Source organism: Macaca mulatta, chromosome 2, assembly GCF_049350105.2.
Source record: "Macaca mulatta isolate MMU2019108-1 chromosome 2, T2T-MMU8v2.0, whole genome shotgun sequence".
In the NCBI taxonomy this organism is placed as follows: domain Eukaryota; kingdom Metazoa; phylum Chordata; class Mammalia; order Primates; family Cercopithecidae; genus Macaca; species Macaca mulatta.
This window is the reverse complement of record NC_133407.1, coordinates 36755471-36773963: the sequence shown is the minus strand read 5'-3', so window position 1 is coordinate 36773963 and position 18493 is coordinate 36755471. Positions and strand designations below refer to the sequence as shown.

The following is an 18493-nucleotide window of genomic DNA, read 5'->3' as shown; positions in this document are numbered from 1 at the left end:
AAACACACCCTGAGAGACCATTTAGTATAGAGATCTGATTTTACAGAGACAAAAACAACTCAGCTGGAGGATATAACTGGTAGGCTGTCCAGCAAGATGGAAGGCTAGAACCTAGGGCTATGAACTCAATAGCCTGAGCTGTCCCCACTGCCCTGTGACACACTTTCTTGAGAAGTGTTATTCATAATTTCTTCCAACATTATTTAAGGATGGCACTTCCCATTGCTCCTTCACCAAGACAGGTCAAGTCCCAAGACCTTCACATAGGCCCGTGAGAGGTGGCTGTTTAAGCTGAACAGAGTCCAGTGCTCCTAGGGCCAAAGTAAACTGATCACTGATCCTTCTACTGCCCCCAGAGTAAACTCCCTTGTTTAATGTCCTCAGGGTCCATGGAAAAAGAAGATCAAAGTTCACCAGGTTTCTCAGCTGTCCAAAGTAAATCTCTGACCTATACAGATTTGTAAATAATTGGTGTCAACTGTTGGTTTCTACAATGGAATGATTTTACCCTTTTAGTTGTTTCAAATATTCCTCACAAATAGGCCTTTTAAATACATATATGTAACGTGTCTACATGTACAATTTAATAAGACTTACCAACCCCCTACGGTAGCATCTACTTAAAATCAGATCAATAAATCTCCATCCGTACACTTCTACCACTCAGGGAAAGGCAGTGTGAGGTCACAGAAGAATCACTGAACTGAAACTATGAATGCACAAAAATTGTATGCAAAGGTGTGTGTGTGCATGCTTGTGTGTGTGTTACTAGAATGAGAGTTCCCGGCTTTTTTTAATCTTCAAAGGGATTCATTAGTATCCCAAATATATTGAAATGTTAAACATTAATTAATTATCTACTCTGGCTTTCTTTCCAAGTTCTTAGTATTGGGACAAAGCAGAGGTGGGATTCTTGACAGCTCTCCTCCTGTGCCATTGAAAGACCCCTATTGGACCAGGGTCTTCAGGCTCCTGCCTCAGGTCTGTGCCACTTGGGACTGCAAGGTTGACTCTCCTGGTATAGAAAATTGGTGGTAGAACCACAAGCCCGTCATAGCCAGAAGTCTCTGGGCTTTGGATAACAGAGTCTGAAGATTTGTAGCAGGTGAAACTCCAGGGGAGAGTTTTCCAGAAGCCCAGCATAAAGGATAGGCATGCCCATGGCTTCCTGGGGGAAAACTGCATGGAGAGAACATAGGGCTCGATGTGAAAATGCCATTTCCAGAAGGAGTGAGGCCCTGTCCCCAGAAACTCCTGGGTAGGAAGCTTATGAGCCAGGGGTCCTTCCTGTCCTCTGTAGGACTGAGTTCTAGGCTAGAGAGAAGATCTGCCTTTGCTGGATTCTTCAGCTCTGGCAACTAAATGAGCTGGAAGAGTCAATCTGGTAGCTCACCGGGTAGATGAGGAGCTTGAGATAGGAGCTCATTTCGCTAGATGTGCTGATATCAATGTAGGGACACAAGAAACATGAAAAAGCAAGAGAATATGACTCCACAATAAATGTCCAGTAAGAGGCCACAAAGAAAGGGGCATTTACAAAATAACTGAAAAGAAATTTAGAAATATTGATCTTAAGGAAGCTCAGTGGGATACAAGAGAACACAGACAAACAATTCAATGAAATCAGGAAAACAATTCATGATCTGAATGAAAAAAATCAACAAAGAGATATCATATAAAAGAACCAAACAGATATTGTGAAGCAAAAAAATTCGATGAATAAAGTAAAATAATACAATTAAGTGCTTCATCAACAGACTAAATCAAGCAGAATAAAGAAGTTCTGAACTTGAAGATAGCTATTTTAAAGTAACCCAGTCAGATAGGAAAAAAAGCGAGAATAAAAAGGAATGAAGAAACCCTATGATACTTATGGGACACCATTCAGTGAACAGATATTCACATGATAGAAATATCAGATGAGAAGAGATGAAGAAAGTCACAGAAAACCAATTTAATGAAATAATAGCTAAAAACTTCTCAAATATAGTAAGAGATATGAACATCCAGATTCAGGAGACCCAAAGGTCTCCAACTAGATTCAACCTGAAAAGATTCTCTCTGAGGAACATTATAATCAAACTGTCAGAAGTCAAAGACGGAGAAAATTCTAAAAGCAACAAGAGAAGAGTGTCAAGTCACATATAAGGGAATTTCTATCAGACTATCAATATATTTCTCAGCAGAAACTTTGCAGACTGGGAGAGAATGGTACGACATATTCAAAGTGCTGAAAGGGAAAAAAAAAAAAACTGTCAACCAGGAATATTATGTCCCACAAAGTTATCCCTCAGAAGTGAAGAAGAAATAAAGTCCTTCACAGACAAGCAAAAGTTAAGAGAATTCATCACCGCTAAGACCAGCCTTACAAGAAATGTTTAAAGGAGTGCTACAGCAAGAAACAAAAGGATGATAATTACTGTCATTAAAAACACATTAAAATATAAAACCAGTAGAAGTAATTTCATAAATCAAACTAAGAATACTCAGTGATATAATGGTGCTATGTAAAACTGTCAGTCTTCTAGTATGAAGATTTAAAGTCAAATGGTTAAAAAACAACTACAATTAGTGGCTGAGGAACACATCATAGATAAAGAAGTAAATTAGGGCAACAAAAATATTAAATAAAAATATTAAATTAGGCAACAAAAATATTAACTGTGGGAGGGGAAATGAGTACTTTCATGCAGCCAAAGTTAAGTTGCTATTAGCTTAGAATTATCTGTTATACTTACAAGACTCACATTAGCCCCATGATAACCACAAATAAATAAATTACAGCAATTACCAAATAAGAAAGAGAAACCACAGAAAACCACCAAACCACAGAAGTAAACAAAAAAAGAGGAATAAAGAAACAAAGAATCTACAAAACTACCAGAAAACAATTAACAAAAATGTCAGGAGTAAGTTGTTATCTATCAATAACAGCCTTTGAATGTAAATGGGTTACATTCTCAAATTAAAAGATATAGTGTGGCTAAGTAAATAAGATTCAACTATGTGCTCTCTACAAGAGACTCACCTCGCCATTAAAGACAAACATAGGCTGAAAATGAAAATATGAAAAAAGATATTCCATGCAAATAGAAACCAGAAGCAAGCAGAAGTAGCCATATTACATCAGATAAAATAGACATTAAGTCAAAAATTGTAAAAAGAGGCCAGGCATGGTGGCTCATGCCTGTAATCCCATTACTTTGGGAGGCCAAGGCAGGGAGATTGCTTGAGCTCAGGAGTTTGAGATCAGCCTGTGCAACATGGTGAAACCCAGTCTCCACAAAAAATACAAAAAAATTAGCTGAGCTTGGTGGCAAGCATCTGTAGTCTCAGCTACTCAGGAAGCTGAGGTGGAAGGATGGCTTGATCCCAGGAGGCAGAGGTTGCAGTGAGCCAAGATCATATCACTGCACTCCAGCATAGGTGACACAGCCAGACCCTGTCTCAAACAACAGCAACAACAACAAAAACAACCTATAAAAAGAGACAAAGAAGGTCATTAAATAATGATGATAATGATGAAGGGATCAGTTCAACAAGAAGATATAACAATTGTAAGTAGATATGCATCCAACAGTGGAACACTCAAATATATAAAGCAAATATTATTACACCTAAATGGAGAGATAGACTGTAATACAGTGATAATAGAGGACTTCAACATTCAACTTCCAGCAATGAACAGATTATTTAGACAAAAAATAAGCAAAAAAAAAAAAAAAGACTTTAATTGTATCATAGATCAAATGGGCCTAAAAGATATTTACAGAACATTCCATCCAACAGTGCAGAGTATGCATTCTTCTCAACTGCACATGGGACATTCTCCAGGATATATCACATTAGGCTACAAAACAAGTCTTAACAAATTTAAGAAGATAGACATCATACAAAGTATTTTTTCTAACCACAATGGTATACGACTAAAAATCAACAGTAAGAAAAACTTCAGAATCTTTACATATACATTAAACAACATGCTTCTAAACAACTGGTGAGTCAATGAAGAAATTAAAAAGGAAAATTTTAAAATTCCTTAAGACAAATGAAAATGGAAGCACATCATACTAAAACCTATGAGACACAGCAAAAGCAGTTCTAAGAGGGAAATTTTTAGCAATAAATTTCTACATCAAGAAAGAAGAAAGATTTCTAATAAACAACCTAACTGTGCACCTCGAGGAACTAGAAAAACAAGAACAAACTAAATCTGAAATTGGTAGAAGGAAGAAAATAATAAAACTCTGAGCAGAAATAAATGAAATAGAGATTAAAGAAACAATTAAAAAAAATTAACAAAACAAAGATTTGGTTTTTTGAAAAGGTAAACAAAATTGAGAAACCTTTAGCTAAACACACATTTCGTCACATTTATATGTCTTTTCGTTTTACAAAAACAATAAATCCTGCATTTATCCCACCCTATTCTCCGGCAATGGGCTTCTCTTCCCCACTCATACAAATGCCTAAAAGAAATCATCCTCACTCACCATCAGCACCCCTTCCCACCACTTTCCCTTCCCACCACTCTCCCTTCCCACCACTCTCCTGGACCCTTGCCTATCCAGCGTCCAGGACTCACTCACGATTAAATGTGCTCCCATCAGGGAGCACAGGGGCCAGTTCTTGGTACATATTTTATTGGACCTCTCAAGTTCATTCTTTCCCCAGTGATTCGAAATGTCACCTTTGTTACAGACCAAATGGCAATATATCCATGAATCTCTCTTGGACCTCTATTCTTTTCCACTTCTTTGTCATTCTTGCACTTAAACCGTCCTTAAACCATTATTACATCATTATAATGTGATTTTTGTATCTAGGAAAAAAATTTCCCTTTGTGTACTCAGTTCTTGTTTGGTCCCTCAAGCACTGTTACTTTTTTGAGAACCAACTCCCCCCACCCCGGCCACTTCAATCCATGTGATCACAGTGGAGGCAGCTGTCACCTTACAATGTGACTTCACTGCATGAGTTGTGTGAACAGGAAGCTTTCGCCCAGACTGGGGTGACAATCCCCCTTCCTGAGCACTGGGACGAATACGCTGTGGTCTTTGTTTGACTGCTCCTTTATAACTGATGAGCTGTAACAACATTGGGACTGCTGGTTGCAAACATTTCCCTCCAGGTAGCCTGAGAAACCAAAACCCACCCTGCAGGAAAGAAGAAAAATGAGGCAGATGTGCAGAGAAAGACAAACAGACGGGAGAAGCAGGGTGTATCCCCTTATACTAAAAAGTCATGTGTTGCCTATTTGAAATTCTAATTTAACTGGACATCCTGAATTGTAGGTGGCAACCCTACCCTTAAAGCATTTTCGTTGGCCTCCTAGGCTCAGGTATCAGCTCTTTCAAGGAGGAAGCACCCAGAGCACCTGTCAAGACAGTGCCCTTGGTGTAAGCTGCTTCACATGAGGTTTTCTCACTTACAGCCAACGGGGTCCTTGTTCACTTTACAGAATAAAAGAGACATAAAGTGAGGTAAGTAGATAAAATATGTAGTAAGCTAGAGAGTCATAAGTGCTAAAGAAAACATAAAGCAAGAAAGGGGGATATGAAGTATTGGCAATGGTATGTGCAAGCATGTGTTTTTATAGGTTTACAATTACAGAGTGGCCAGGAAAGGCTGCCCTGAGAAATCCTAAATAAAATGAGGAAACTAGCCATGACGATCTGAGGAAGACAAGCACTCCAGATGGGGGTAGAAGCAAGTGCAAAGACCCCGGGGCAGGAGTGTGCCTGAGGTCTTCGAGGAACAGCTGGGATGCCAAGCTGACTGGAACCGAGAGTTCATGGGGAAAGAAGTAGGAGATGAGGCTGCAAAGGCTTCTAGAAGAACCTTATAGATCAAAGAGGCACCTTGACTTTCACTCTGAGTGATACGGGAAATCACTGGTGGGCTTTGAGCAAAGAAGTATTAATATAATGCTTTAAGTGTAACAGAATCACTTTGGCTCATGTGTTGTGGAGGAGAGTGGGACAAGACAGATGCATGGAGACCTGTTAAGGAGCTATGATAAAAATCTGGGGAGAGAGGATGGTGGTTTAGATCAGAATGGTATCAGTGGAGATGGGCAGAGAGATTGATTCTAGATAGCTTGAGAAGGTACAGCTAATATAATTTGGTGATGGACGAGATATGGGGTGTGAGAGAACAAGGGCAGGCATAGAAAGTAGCAAGGTATTGACATTTTTTCCAAAATGAAAAATAGATTGCCCCTAACTGAGATGAGGTGGACTACAGGATGTAGCATTTGGGTGGGAATGTATGGAGTTTCAGGAGCTCAGTTTTGGACATTTAAGTTTGAGTTGGTGATTAGAAATTCAAGTGGAGATAGCCAGTAGGCAGCTGGATCTACAAGTCTGGGGTTTCAGGAAAAAGTCAGAACCAGAATGTAAATTTGGGAATCGTCAGCATACAGAGATAAAACCACCAAGAGGATGGGCAGACAGAGGGAAGAATTCCAAGTACGGAGCCCTGAGTCATGCCAGCATGTAGAGGCTGGGGAAGTGGGCAGAACCAGCAAAAGAGACTGAGGTGCAGTGTCAGGAGGGGGAGGGGAGAATCCAAGAGAGTGTAGCATTCCAGAAGCCAAGGATGAAATCCAAGAGGAGGAAGTGATGGGTGCTGCCAGTGACACTGGTAGATCAAGTAATGCTGGAACAGGAATTAAAAGAAATTAAGGAGTGTGTAAGCTGATTCCTTAAAAATCCTGCAACAACACAAGGACGAAGAACTGGCCTTTTGATTTAGAACAGAGGTCACTGGTGTAGTTTCATCTCCACGTGGTCAGTGGTGTACCAAGGGGGTTGGAGTGGTGGGAGTAGTCTGCCCATACTCTGACAATAAAGAGGTATATTTTCTGTAGATCACTGAAAAACAGTAATAAAACCAACTCCATGTTGGGGGTTTGGGGCCTGAACAGATTCTTAAACTGGGTCCCGGGGAGATTTAAGGGAGAGAAATTTGAGTTAGCAAAGAAATTTGACACTTTCAAGGAATTTTGTTGTAAAAAGAAGGGGAGAAATGGGAGAGGAAAGTGAGGTGGAGAGGTTTTACTTAGTTATTTGTGTGTAAGATGGAAAAAAAAAACATAGCAGCATGTTTTGTATGCTGATGGAAATGATCTAGTAGAGAAGAAGATTTGATGCTGCTGCAGAAAAAGGGAGAACTGCTAGGGCAACAATCCTAAACAGGTGCAGGACAGGACATAGCAAGGAGAAAGCCAGGTCACCCCAGTAAGAGGAGGGAAGGCAGTATCTATGGCCACAGATGGTGGCATGTGGGTGGATATGGCAGCGGGGTGTTGTAGAATTTATCTTTCGATTTCTTTTCTTAGGAGAAATAGGAAACAAAGGTATGAAAGGTGGGGGAAGAAGTGTTGGAGACCTAAGGAGAGGAGAAAGTATGGAATTGTCTTCTAGGAGAAATGGGGTAGTGGGGGGACTAGAGATACATGGCTCATTTAACAGGGTCCTCATCACTTAAATGGAAGCCAGCCAGCCTGGAAGTGCAGGCACGGTTGATTGTGAAATGTATGCTGGGAAAGGATGGAATAAAAGGCCATGGGGAAAGGTGCAGGATCAATCGATCACAGGTCAGCAGGAGTGAATGGCTAGAGGAGTCAAGAAACTTAAAGGGCCAGGTGTGGTGGCTCACACCTGTAATCCCAGCACTTTGGGAAGCCAAGGTGGGCGGATCACCTGAAGTCAGGAGTTTGAGACCAGCCTGGCCAACATGGTGAAAACTCGTCTCTACTAAAAATACAAAAAGTAGCTGGGCGTGGTGGTGGGCACCTGTAATCCCAGCTACTCGGGAGGCTGAGGCAGGAAAACTGCTTCAACCTGGGAGGTGGAGGTTTCAGTGAGTCAAGATCGCACCACCACACTCCTCCAGCCTAGGTGACAGAGCAAGACTCCATCTCAAAAAAAAAAAAAAAAACAAACAAAACTCAACGAAGTGAAAAGACAGGTAGGAGATGGGGAGAATGAGAGGTTTGAAGCTAAGACTGCTTTTTATGTGTATAAATAAATATATACATACATATTTCATCCAGGTTTAATGTAATAATAGTATATGTTGTTGTGGATCTGTGAAAACATGTAATTTATGCATGGCTTATGAAAAGAAAGAGAGAAAACTTCAGAAAGGGCAGGACAAAGTAGTCTCGTAGTGGAATACCCTGGTGTCTATGAATAAAAGAGAACTTTCTAGAGTCTCATACATTGTTCACATAACTCATTCATATAGCACTGCCCTGCTTCCGCAAAGGTCCAACACTTCCCACAATACCTAGAGTTAAATCTACGTCCTTAGCCAGGCCAACAGGGCTCTGAGACAGCCAGTGCCTCTCTCTCTGCACCCTCATCCACAGACCTTCTTCTCTGGCCTCCACACAGCATGACTTGCCCTGCCCCCATACCTTTGTGCTTGCTGTTCCTTCATCCTAGGTTGCTCTTCCTCCAGGTTTTCTCAGGCCTGATTCCCACATTATTCTCAGCTCACACGGCCCCTCTGCCTGCTAAGGCCTGCCCTGACCACCTTTTCTAAAATTTCTAAAACTGGTTGCTGCTGCATCACCTCCCTTGGTTCCTCCGTAGCACTTACAGTTGGAAGGTATATCCTGCCCTTTATTTGTGTGCTGTTGTCCTACTTTCCCCAGAAGACTGGGAGCAGGGGAGGGACAGGTATTATGTGTGGCTTTGAGGCAGAGGAGGGACAGGACTTGGTGCCCCCCATGCCCCACCAAGGACCTCACCACAAGCTGGTAGAGGGGAGGCCCCATGGGTGGCAGGGACCCCAAACAGACCCTCCAGACCTTGCAAGATAAACCTTGCTCAAGGAGCCGTACCTGCTGACTGTCGGACCCTGAGGAAGCTAAAAGCAGCAGCTCCCACCATGAATCTTACTATCTCCCGCATGCACGCAAGGCCAGGAGAACGACTGATCCTTAACCTTAGCTTCATTATAATGCTAAAAATCACACCCAGGGGTGGAGATGTAACATGCTTATAAGACATGCGAGCATGAAGAAGCATGTCATCACACTGTGGAGGTGCTAAAAGTTCCCTGCCTCTACATTCCTAGACATCACTCCTTTCTCACCGTGGCCCCTTTACAACGCCCTCTGGGGAGTCAGCCAGAAAATTCTCTCTTGTGTTGCCTCCCATATTCCTGGGCATAAGCTCCAACAAAGCCTTGTCTGGGAAAACTCTCTTGGCTTTATGACAATTTCTATTGCATTGAGAGAGAACCCACGGTTGGTAACAGCTTGACTGCTGTAACAGTTAGAACAATGTCTATTAGGTGCTCAGTAAATATTTCTTGAATGGATGGAGGAGACCAGGAGCATCTATTTTTAAAATATACTCACCAACCAAGTGTAAGAAGTGAGGTGTCTGGTGTCCCTCCTGTGATTTTGAACTAAGGCTCTGGCGGATTCTTGACTTGTCCACAATCACACTGAAGAAAGTGGCAAAAGTAGAACTAGAGTCGTGACTCTGCTACCATCATTCTTGCTTCTCCTCAGGAGCCCCAAGGGGCCCTAAATCATCTGGGTCTGCAGGAGAGTGCCCTAGAGAAGAGCTGGACTTGAGTCATTGGAGCCATTCAAAATTTGCAGTAGTTCTATTTCCTAGATTCTGGCTCCTTCCAAATGCAGCAGCCAGAGGCTGGGATGATGGAAAAAGTTAGTGGACAAGAAATGTACTGGGTTGGTGCAAAGAGAAAGGTGGTGCACAGACACTACTTGCCTGAAAGCCCCATTGGAGCCGTAGTATCTCTCCTGGCTGTTGTGAGCCCACATGTGGGCAGGACTGCACCTGCCACCACACAGAGCACAGAGAGGGGAATCCGTGTTAGACCTAGGGGCACAACTGTGACTGAAGAACTCATCTGCGAGAAAGGACAACCAGAGGTCAGAATCAGCCTTCCCTGCTTGTGTTAGCAAGAAAGCCTCAGATTCTGTCCCAAAAATTGCCTAATAAAGACACATTCAGTTATTTGTAACATGTTATTAAAAGCAAGACTTTATGGAATTTAAAAAAAAAAAGGTTCCAGCCAGAGCTAAGTAAAGGGGAACTGACTCAAGTTGGACTGAGGGTCTGTGAGCTCACAGAGGTCTACCCCATTGCAGCACAGGGCAGTGGCGTCGAAAGATGGACACAGAGTTTAACAGTGAGGGGCAAAAGAGAAGTCCTGGCAGGCGGAACCCGGAGCACATGTTTTCTGGGCTCTGCTGCCCTTGCCCTTTTTTACAAGGTGTGCCATTACAGCTTCAGGTCCAGAAAGAGTCTAGAGAGGCACAGCTGCCCAGCCCTGTGCTGGGCTCCAGGGCACCACCATAAAGAAATCAGACATAGGCCCTGCCCTCTTGAGAACTTGCGGCCTGTGTGGCGACAGTCAGAACCTAAGTCACCACACGAGTAAATTCATGTTTCCCTCTTTGCTCTGGGAAAATATTATAGGGTTCCATGAAGCTACAATAAAAGAGCCCCTTGCAGCCCTAGGGGTCAGGGAGAAGCTTTAAGCCAAGACATGAAGAGTGAGTAGGAGTCGCCTAAGTGAAGGGAAGAGGGGAAGAGCCCTCCAGACAGGAGAACCAGCATCTGCACTGGCCTGTGTTGGGATAGGGTGGAGGCATGGCCCAGAGAGCCTCATGGAGGCCATCAGGACTAAACCATCAAGAGAATGGTGGTGAGTGCGGTTGGCGGCAGGTCCAGACCCCATGGGACCTTTTACTGTGGTAGGTTTTGTTCTTTGTCCTTAGAGAGATGAGAAGTCTCTGAAGGGTTTTAGACAATGCTGGGCCGGGGCAGTAAGCAGGATATGGTCATAGCTGCACTTTGCAAAGATTGGCCTGGCAACAGGATGGATGGAAACCAGAGCGATGTGGAGTTTGGGTGGCAGGTTCCTGGAGAAGTTCAGGGGAAATGAGGGCAGCTGGGACTAGAGGAGCACAAAGGGGAGGGAGATGAGTGGAAGGAGGAGAAATCGGCACCCCTGGAGATGGATGGCTGTGTGGAGGATGACAGTCAGGCTTCCCCCAGGCACAAGGGGATGGACTGTAGAGTCCTCCACCATTCCAGGTAGTTCTGGAAAAGGAGCAGGCTCGGCAGGGATGGTGCATTCGGTTTTGAACAGGATGAGCTTAGTGTGCTCTTGAGATATCCATCCAGAGATGTCAAATAGGCAGTTCAATACACACATGTCTGGAGGCTAAGGAGAGACTTGTGCTGGGGATAAGAACTTGACAATTATCAACACAAAGATAGATAAAAAGCATTTACCTAGTGCTTATCATGTGCCTAGCTTTGTACGCGTAACACCCTTTGGATGGCCATTGAGGCTGTGGGCATGGATGTGAGTGCTTGGGGATTCCACTGAGATTGGGAAAAACAGTTTCATTTAGCAACTCAAACGTTTCTTAACTACATTGGGAAACAGGGTCCTTGCGAAAGCAGGAGAAAAACCAAGCCAGTGTGTTTCCATAAAAGCCAGGAGATATTATTCTAGGGCAATATGAGGAAACGCTGCTGAGAGGTCATGGGGAAAGGAGCGGAAGCACATCCTTCCAATGAGCAGTATGTAGGCCACTGGTGGCTTGACCAGAATCCTTCCTGTGGAGTGATGCACTGGAGCCAGGCAGCAGGGAGTTGAGGAGTGAGTGGAAGGGGAGTGGTTCCAACAACACTTTGATCACTCGGGCCTTAAAGAGGAGGAGGGAAGGAAGGCAGGAGCTGCAGGAGAATATTGGGTGGGTTGAGGGTCAGGGGACTTTTAAAGATGGAAAACACTGGGTGTGTTTACCTGTTGAGAGAAATTGTTGGACACACCAGAAGGAGAAGTAATAACTGAGAGTTGAGACCGTTAAAGAGAACATGGGAGTGACCCGCACCCAAGCACAGGTAGAGGGATTGGCTGGGGAGGGAGGAGGTGGGGAGGTGCAGCCCCCAGGAGGCCCACAGTCTTGGCAGGCAGATGTTAAGGGAAACCTCTCTGATGGTTTCATTGTCTCCTGCAGGTGCAGGTGAAATGGTCTGCTGAGAAAGGTGGTAGGTGGTGTTTGTTTGAGGTGTGTGGACAAGTAGGACGTTAGGAGAATCACTGGGAATGTGGCATGTGGAGCAGAGAAGTGGTGGGGGCGCTTGTAAATGTTGGGGGCACACCAAAGACAGTGCCTGAAGCATTCCGGTGACACGAACTGCTCTGCTGCCCTGTGACGCTCTCCAACCGCATTTAGCTGCTCAGGTACAAAAGAGAGCAGGTAATAGGGTTCAGTTAGGACTGGCATTTTCAGAGAGTTGGGGAAAGCAGAGGAGCAGAAGCCTCTTAGGTAGTGGCGTGAGTGTAGCTGAAATGACGAATTCATCTAAGAGAGATGAGGATGAACATGATAAACAGCACTCCAGGACTTACTGGTGGAAGGTTTCCAATTAAGAAGGCAGCCATTTCGGTTTATATGTGAAAACAACACACTCATGCGCACCAACGCATCCAGCCCAGTCTTGCTTTGCAAACTTAGGCTTGTTCCCTGAGCCATTTGTGAGACATCAAGAATAGAGCTATTTCCCTGAGATCTGCCCTCTAGGCCAAGGTATTCTTCTCAGAAGCAAAAGGATGAGAAGGAGGAGGACCTGCTCAAGAAGATGTGAGGCTCACCGACAATTTCTGTCAAGCTCTTAAGCCCACCACCCATTATGGCATTTTCTGCCATTCATCAAACTGAATTTCTCCTTTACCCAGGCACAGGCACAGGGAATGAACTGCCACAACACCTCCCAGAACATACTCACCACATTTACAGGACCTGGTGTGATTGTATATTAAGCCCATGGGGATGTTCCAGCTTGCAGAAGTGCCAACTACAGTGTGGCAGGACTTCCTGCCTCGAAGAGAGTTCCAGGTGACATCAGCATCTGATTTCTCAACCACAGCCGTGACATAATAGCCTAGAAATTGAAATACCAAGATGCAATTTCTTCTCTTTCAGGGAGAGAAGGGGAAGGAGGAGGAAGAATGGACAATCCAGTGAGATCTGGCCAGCCCTCCTGTACCAGGCCATTAAATGCCATCTCTATATGGTGGCTATGGTGGAGCTGGTATTCTCCATTTCCATCCCATCCCACTTCTGGCTCGAAATGTGGAAACTACACTTCCAATGTTTCCTTGCAGCTGTGTTCTTAGTGTAAATTAGGATGTGTGAAATTTGGAAGGTGGAAGTCACATAGAGGTCTTTGCCTTCCCCCTCACCTCTTTTCTGCTAGGAAATAAAGTCCCGGAGATGTTAGGCTTTTCTATCCAGATCTCTAGTATCCCTTCTCCATCCTAGAGGATTAGAAGCTATTACAGCAAATGCAGCAGCAACAGCCACTGTCAATTCTGGCTTCCTATCCCTTGGTCACAGCTACAGGCTGTGTCTTGAAATCACTGTACTAGTAGAGGTCTTGTGGGTAGTAGGTCTCCTAGGGAGTCAGCTCTGTTTCACTATGGGTGGCAGTCATTCCAGGAACCTAGTGTCCGCTTTTTGTTAACATTTAATTCCCTGTATTAAATCCCTTCCTGCTTAAAACAGTGCTTCATTTCTTTACTGACCCCTCAGTGGTGTACTCTGTCTGTCCTTTCAAGCAGACAGCAAGACCATCTCAGAGAAGACTTCGCTGGCAGCAAGTTGCTCTTTCAGGGGGAAAAAAAACCTATACATTTAAATATATACATATAGTGTTTACTTATATACTCTGTATTTATACATATGTACATATAAGTATACATATTGATAAATACATACATTATAGATTATATATATATGTTTGCACACATATTTACATATATATATTAGTGGAAGGGGTGCCAAGATACTATTCTCATACCTCCAGGGCACTCTGAAAATACATTTTAGAGCTACTGCTGCTAGCCCTTGCCTGTCACTCTCCCTGGGGAGAGGGAATATCTTGAACCCCTCATGTTACTCTAGCAGAGGACCGTCCCAATAGCCGTCATTATTAGGTACTGAGCCAGACTAACACTACTGCTCCCTAGCTATGTCTACATAAATGCACCCGCATATATTTACATACACTGTACTTTTTCAATAGAATCTTGCTATGTATTATTTTCTCCTTTTTTGAGACAGTCTTGCTGCATTATTTTCTGTGAGTTGCTTTAATCCTCCTCAATAATATATTGTGGACACTTGTTTGATTCAGTAGTGATAGATATGGCTACATCATTCTGTAATTTGGCTGAATCTAACTTATATCTTATTATATATGGATGTATCGTATCTATACTGGGAGGTATTTTTATTGTAGCCCATTTTCCCCTATTAAAAACCATTTATTTCTATAAATTTTTGGAATTATGAGTATGCACTTAGTCAAGTTTTTCTGTTGAATATAAGTTCAAAAGAAAGCTTTAATGAGTTATTTTTTAATGTTAAGTCTCTGATTTTCTAAGTTTACAGTAATCTTTCCTAATAATGACAATTTAATCTCTCTTCTCTTTCCCAATATTTAAAAAACCCAACTCTTTTCCTTGTCTTACTGCATTTGCTTCCAATATAACGCTGAATATCTTTGGTGGGAATGGCCATTCTTGCCTTGCTCCTGATTCTAATGAGAATACCACGAATATTTTATTTATTCCAGTCCCAGTATTATATAACTGAATTGTGCTTGATTTGAATCATAAATTCTTAGAATTAGAAGATAATGTGGCTCACCACTCCCCGCTTCCCGCACGTACACACCCTTTCTCCGTGTTGTAGATCAGTTCTCTACAAATTCAAACTTGGAGAAGTTGGGTGTCAACATGGCAGGTGGAAGGTCTGTCTTGTCCTTCCTAAGTGACCTCAGACATGTCCTTGTCATCTAGGAGCCTACATTTTTCTTCAGTTAAATGGTGGCAGTGGAACCCCTCCTGGAGTGACTGACGGGGGTCAGAGGTGCAGATATGAGCATAGGCACATCAGGAACCGGAAGGGCAGGTTAGGGACGTGGCTTTCCAGCAGTGCTGCTAGTGCAGAAGCAGGACTGGAGGCCCCTCCCAGTGAAGCAGGTTCTCCTGAGGCCATGGCAAGCCCTTGCCTGCCACACTGCAGTCCACGACACCAGTCTGGTAGCCAAATTCTGTCATAGTGCCTTCCTTCAATGCCACGATTTCTGTACCTATGGGATTCATAATTGTCATCCATCTTTCCACGCATGTGTGTGTGACTCTGAGGTTAACTCTCCCCCTCTCTACTCAGATGGCACCTTCTCCATCACAGTCAGCCCCTCTGCCAGTGTCTAAACCATCCTTTAAGCGTGCTTGTTGATCTACATTTGTGTGTCATTGCAGTTCCTGAAAATGTCAACTACTTTTGAAGCAGTTAGGGTTGTTTCTGATGATAAACGATCAGAATAGAATACATAGCAGATAGAAGGTTGTTTGCTGGACTTTAGGATTGGGGATGAAGACACAATTTAGAGAAGACTTCTTAGCCATGACAGCAGGGAGGGATGAGGTACAGCATATCCCCGGGCTGGGGTCCTGCCACACAGGAAGGGGAGCTGCTGCAGGTGAGCAGGGAAGTGATGCCTCAACTTTGCACTCCAGTGGCCTTTGTGCAGGGTGGGCTGTGCAGGGTCCTATTACCCAGTGCTCAGCAGGGAACAGAGACCACAGCTCCTTGTGCTGTGATGCTCCAAACTCCTCACCTTCCCCAGCTCTGCTGCCTCAGAAGAAACTCTAAACCCAAGTATGCACTTGGCTTTCACCTCAGGATTTCGAGCCATATAACGTGCATTAAATTTGTTAAAACATAGGTTGCTAGCCCCGGCCTCAGAGCTTCTGACTCAGGTCTAGAATGGAGCCCCAGAATTTTCCTTCCCAACAAACTCCCAGTTGATGCTGATGCTACTGGTCCAGAGACCACACCTGAGAACCACTGCTCTATCCATTTTCCAGGAGTAGGTACTAGAGACAGACCTTCTCTGCTTATCTGGAGACACAAAACGAAGGAACTTGCCCCCTAGTGGTGGTCTTCTACTCTAGAGACTGATCAACTCCCCTGCGATCAAGCTCCAGCTGGCTAAAAGCTGAAAGGTGGATTTTATTTTCCTCCTCATCTTCATCAGCAGCATCTGTAAATCTCCTTCTCTCCTGAGGTCTCTACTTAGCCCAGAAATGCCAGGAACGGGCCCCGGTGCGGACCTTCACACAGAGAGGGGCAGGCAGCATGTGCTCAGGTGCAGTGTGGTGTCAGGGCGAAGGGCCAGGGGTTTCCAGTCATTCCGCCTCTTCTCAAACCCAGGTGCAGTCGCCTCCTGGCTGTGTGGCCCTGGGCAGGTCGCACTGTCCCTGAGCCCCAGACTCCAGCTCCATAACATGGGACAACAATGCCCACATACTCCAGGGTTGCTGAGAAGAGGGAACGGGAATAGTGCAAACAGGAGTCCTTTGCCAACTATAAAGTACCCTGCAAATAGTATTATTACAGCCCCAGGATAGGTTTGCATCTTAACGATTAACTGTGAATTTTTTTCCACCTCCAGTCATTTTTATTTGTCTTCAAGCTTTCCTCTCCCCAACAATGGGCCTTTACCTTTGAGCCAGTGTTACTGATGCTAACTCACCTTCCATGGGGAAATTCACTCACTTAGACCTAAACTGCTCTGAAAAGAAAAAGAAAAACAATCGAGGTGCATGACATTAAACCCTCACATACTCCATCCAAAGCCAGGAGCTTCTCAATCTCAATAGTCAATAATAAAATGAGCAAGGTATCATTGGAATCAGTGGGTTAAGTTTCTGCAAGCCCATTTTACCCTCTTCTGCTCTTTCCTATTTAAACATAGGTTACATCCCAAAATCTCCCCAGTACTCTGGCAGATGCGGGGAAAGAAAGTGGAGGTGCTCATTGAAGGGGAAGACAGGGAGAGGCCATATCCCTTTGCATTAGCTGTGTAATAAGTCATCCTGATGTCTTTCTTCCCTCCAGAGTCTTAGACTGTAGTAGGCAATCATTATTCTTGCTATATGGGAGGGAAATAACCCAGTGCACGGAGTCAGAAAGATCTGGATTCAGTCTTTATTCTACAATGGAAACATCACTCATCCTTTTTTTTTTTTTTTTTTGAGATGGAGTTTTGCTGTTGTTGCCCAGGCTGGAGTGCAATGGTGCAATCTTGGCTCACTGCAACCTCTACCTCCCAGTTTCAAGCGATTCTCCTGCCTCAGCCTCCTCAGTAGCTGGGATTACAGGCGCCCGGCTAATTTTTGTATTTTTAGTAGAGACAGGGCTTCGCCACGTTGGCCAGGCTGGTCTTGAACTCCTGACCTCACGTGATCCACCCACCTCGGCCTCCTAAAGTGCTGGGATTACAGGTGTGAGCCACCACGCTTCTGACCCATCACTTATCTTTTCTAAGCCTCAGTGTTTACAGCTATAAAATGGAGATACCACTATTTACCTCACAGAGTTGTTTTGTTTTGAAAGATAATGTAGCAGATGAGGTGTAATCAATGATATTAGGGAAACCCTCTTTTATGCCGGCTTCATTTTTCCATGTGAATGGATACCCACTAAAGAACATGACCTTGCAGCCCCACCTTCTCAACCACCCAGTGCATCTGGGTGAAGGATCATGAGCACGTGTGGCTCAGCCCCTTCTTTCTTTCTTGAAGACAATGGGGAGAGGGTTGCTTAGGTCTTCTTACCTATGACAAAACGTGTTTCCCTTTGCCTTTCGTCATGGCATAAGCCATCAGACCCGTTTTTCTGAACTAGTGGACAAGTGTAAGGTAAGGGTAACTTGCAGCCCCGTGCCAGCTCTACATCACACACTCCAGTATCGCTGTCTCAGAAATAAAGGTGTTATTTTGATCTCTTTCTGCCTAATTCCTTTGTCTGTATCTTAATTGGTTCTGGCTCCAGGAGAGGGGTTTTTTTTTTTTCTACTAGCTCCCTACACTCCAACAATAGTTATTATCTCAACACTCAACTAAGTGATTTCCTCATCTTTCTATGCCCACAGTCCAGGGGATCTGTGGACAGAAAAAATGCAGAAGGACACTTCCCTCCACTTACTGTAGTTCTCCGCCAGGACAGGCACCAGCCCATATTTGCCTGCTATGTGGATGAATCCTGCATCCAAGCTCATGGCATCACCTTCTCCTTTCTGAAGTTAAGAAACAAATCATAGTACCAATAGCACAATAGCTGTCTCCTGAGCCTCTGACCCTCAGAGGTTCCCATTTCATTGGCTTCATGTAAACGTCCTTGTGATTAACCAATTGTGGATCACTCAAATCTTCTGCCATGTAAACACAAGGTTTAAAAAACTGGACATGCTCTTGGCCTGTTGACCTGGAAACAAGTTCCAACCCAGGTCATGCCCCCTGGACATCTCTGTCCTCTGATGAGACCCATGCTGAGTCCTGGACATGACCTCACCACTCCTTCTTTGTGACCATAGTCACTCAACTCAATGATTAACATGGCCAGACTCAG

General features: G+C 44.0%; 1 pseudogene; it reads right to left on the bottom strand.

Moving 5' to 3' along the window:
* Positions 1-18493, bottom strand: part of INHCA (inhibitor of carbonic anhydrase) — a 52856-nt pseudogene that overhangs the window by 11472 nt on the left and 22891 nt on the right.